The sequence below is a fragment of the Schistocerca americana genome, chromosome X, assembly GCF_021461395.2.
Source record: "Schistocerca americana isolate TAMUIC-IGC-003095 chromosome X, iqSchAmer2.1, whole genome shotgun sequence".
In the NCBI taxonomy this organism is placed as follows: Eukaryota; Metazoa; Arthropoda; class Insecta; order Orthoptera; family Acrididae; genus Schistocerca; species Schistocerca americana.
The window spans coordinates 907,215,093-907,219,165 of NC_060130.1; positions in this window are offsets into that span (position 1 = coordinate 907,215,093).

A 4,073-nucleotide genomic window follows, 5' to 3' on the forward strand; every position below is an offset into this window, starting at 1 on the left:
GGAGCACTGAGACTCCTAGTGGGTATCCAGGTCCTTCCTCTCTGGCACGCATTCAACTTCCGTGCTTTCCAACACCAGACTCACCTACTGGGGAATTATTATCATGTTGTTGTTGTTGTGGTCTTCAGTCCTGAGACTGGTTTGATGCAGCTCTCCATGCTACTCTATCCTGTGCAAGCTGCTTCATCTCCCAGTACTTACTGCAACCTACATCCTTCTGGATCTGCTTAATGGATTCATCTCTTGGTCTCCCTCTACTATTATTACCCTCCACGCATCCCTCTAATGCGAAATTTGTGTTCCCTTGATGCCTCAGAATATGCCCTACCAACCGATCCCTTCTTGTAGTCAAGTTGTGCCACAAATTTCTCTTCTCTCCAATTCTATTCAATATCTCCTCATTAGTTATGTGATCTACCCATCTAATCTTCAGCATTCTTCTGTAGCACCACATTTTGAAAGCTTCTATTCTCTTCTTGTCCAAAATACTTATCATCCATGTTTCACTTCCATACATGGCTACACTCCATACAAATACTTTCAGAAACGACTTCCTGACACTTAACTCTATACTCGATGTTAACAAATTTCTCTTCTTCAGAAATGCTTTCCTTGCCATTGACAGTCTACATTTTATATCTTCTCTACTTCAACCATCATCAGTTATTTTGCTCCCCAAATAGAAAAACTCCTTTACTGCTTTAAGTGTCTCATTTCCTAATCTAATTCCATCAGCATCACCCGACTTAATTCGACTACATTCCATTATCCTCGTTTTGCTTTTGTTGATGTTCATCTTATATCCTCCTTTCAAGACACTGTCCATTCCGTTAAACTGCTCTTCCAAGTCCTTTGCTGTCTCTGATAGAATTACAATGTCATCGGCGAACCTCAAAGTTTTTATTTCTTCTCCATGTACTTTAATACCTACTTCGAATTTTTCTTTTGTTTCCTTTACTGCTTGCTCAATATACAGATTGAATATCATCGGGGAGAGGCTACAACCCTGTCTCACTCCCTTCCCAACCACTGCTTCCCTTTAATGCCCCTCGACTAACTGCCATCTGGTTTCTATACAAATTGTAAATAGCCTTTTGCTCCCTGTATTTTACCCCTGTCACCTTTAGAATTTGAAAGAGAGTATTCCAGTCAACCTTGCCAAAAGCTTTCTCTAAGTCTACAAAGGCTAGAAATGTAGGTTTGCCTTTCCTTAATCTTTCTTCTAAGATAAGTCGTAAGGTCAATATTGCCTCACGTGTTCCAATGTTGTCTACTCAGGTCTTTCAGTGCTCTGTCAAACTCTTCATGCAGTATCGTATCTGCCATTTCATCTTCATCTACATCCTCTTCCATTTCCATAATATTGTCCTCAAGTGCACCACCCTTGTATAGACCCTCTTTTTACCTACTTGAGCCTCTGCCGCCTTCACTACTTCATCCCTCAGAGCTACCCATTCTTCCTCTACTGTATTTCTTTCCCCCATTCCTGTCAATTGTTCCCTTATGCTCTCCCTTAAACACTGTACAACCTCTGGTTCATTCAGTTTATCCAGGTCCCATCTCCTTAAATTCCCACCTTTTTGCAGTTTCTTCAGTTTTAATCTACAGTTCATAACCAATAGATTGTGGTCAGAGTCCACATCTGTCCCTGGAAATGTCTTAAAATTTAAAACCTGGTTCCTAAATCTCTGTCTTACCATTATATAATCTATCTGATACCTTCCAGTATCTCCAGGATTCTTCCATGTATACCGCCTTCTTTCATGATTCTTGAACCAAGTGTTAGCTATGATTAAGTTATGCTCTGTGCAAAATTCTACCAGATGGCTTCCTCTTTCATTTCTTAGCCCCAATCCATATTCACCTACTATGTTTCCTTCTCTCCCTTTTCCTACTGATGAATTCCAGTCACCCATGACTATTAAATTTTCGTCTCCCTTCACTACCTGAATAATTTCTTTTGCCTCATCATACATTTCACCAATTTCTTCATTATCTGCAGAGCTAGTTGGCATATAAACCTGTACTACTGTAGTAGGCATGGGCTTTGTGTCTATCTTGGCCACAATAATACATTCACTATGCTGTTTGTAGTAGCTTACCTACACTCCTATTTTCTATTCATTATTAAACCTACTCCTGCATTACCCCTATTTGATTTTGTATTTATAACCCTGTATTCACCTGACCAGATGTCTTGTTCCCCCTGCCACTGAATTTCACTAATTCCCACTATATCTAACTTTAACCTATCCACTTCCCTTTTTAAATTTTCTAACCTACCTGCCCGATTAAGGGATCTGACATTCCACACTCCGGTCCGTAGAACGCCAGTTTTCTTTCTTCTGATAACAACGTCCTGTTGAGCAGTCCCCGCCCGGAGATCCGAATGGGGGACTATTTTACCTCTGTAATATTTTACCCAAGAGTATGCCATCATCATTTAACCATACAGTAAAGCTGCATGCCATTGGCAAATATTACGGCTGTAGTTTCCCCTTGCTTTCAGCCGTTCGCAGTACCAGCACAGCAAGACCGTTTTGGTTAGTGTTACAAGGCCAGATCAGTCCATCATCCAGACTGTTTCCCCTACAATTACTGAAAAGGTCGCTGCCCCTCTTCAGGAACCACACGTTTGTCTGGCCTCTTAACAGATACCCCTCTGTTGTGGTTGCACCTACGGTACGGCCATCTGTATCACTGAGGCAAGCAAGCCTCCCACCAATGGCAAGGCCCATGGTTCATGGGGGGGTATTATCATGAATAAAAGGAAATATTGCAATGTTTACTGACAATCTGGTTTTAGATCCAGCTATCTGTAATGAATTTAAATATTAATAGACAATTCATTTCAGTATGGAGATAAAGCAGTGCAGATAAAATAGCAAAATTGGTTATGTTCCTCTATTTAAGGAGCAATGCTGTGTTAATGGATTGCCTAAAAAAGATTCACAGAGAATTTAAAAGATGATGTCCATGAGGAGCAGTGGTAAGGTATTCTCGAAGTGGATTGCGATATATTCCTGATGCACTTTAAATTATATTTCACTGATCTAGAATGATAGATTATGTGTTCAGAAAGAGTTTTTGTCTGTGTGTGTGTGTGTGTGTGTGTGTGTGTGTGTGTGTGTGTGTGTGTGTGTGTGTGTCAGAAGTTCAGAATTATCAAGGACAGATCTGCACTACAATTAATACAATAAAATTGTCCACTTTGTTATTAAAAAAAAGTAAATTCATGTCCAAGATAAAAGAAAAGAAATTTGAGGAGGAAAATTTAAAAAAACACTGGAAAATTATTGTAGTGGGAACGAAGAAAAAGAAGTAAAAAAGTGAGACTTTTTTACCTGGTAGCAAGTGTGACATAGTTGAAGGTATATCCACACTGCTAATGACCAAATCAATGACAGAAAGTAAGGGACCTAAAGAAAATAATAACAATAATAATAATAAGTTGATGAAGTACAGGTACACTGAACTTACTCATACAGACACTGTATTCAAAACTAAGCCATATGTTTCATGGCTGTTACCACCGAAAGACAAAAAGAAATTCATTAGAATGCTGAAAAACTAATTTTTTGGCTGTTATAAGGTGTCTTGAAATCTCGTTCTGATTTGATATAGTTGCCTTAAAAATATTTCACATAAAACTAAAACACATCATAACAAGACCCGCTTATAGATGTGAAGGTAGATAAAAAGCATCCAGTTAAAAAATTCAAATGTTCCGGTCTTATGAAGATTATAAGAAAAAAACGTGTTATGAAATATAGATTTACTTTTAAGATAATTATATATTAATCTCTGATTTTAGATTCACCAATGGCTGTTTTACAAAACTATACTTAACTTCATCGTCACTGACTGCATAAAACAGAAGATTCTTCATCATAAAAACCTATGGATTTTTGCTCAGTTTTACTAACAAAAGCTAGACTAATTTTACAGCAAACTTCTTAAAAGTTATTCTTAGTATCACTGATCTTCAAAAATTTAATTACATTATAAAATTAATGTTCTAATAGAGAAGAGTACACCTCACATGTGAAGTTATTAAAGGGTGTAGACTGAGC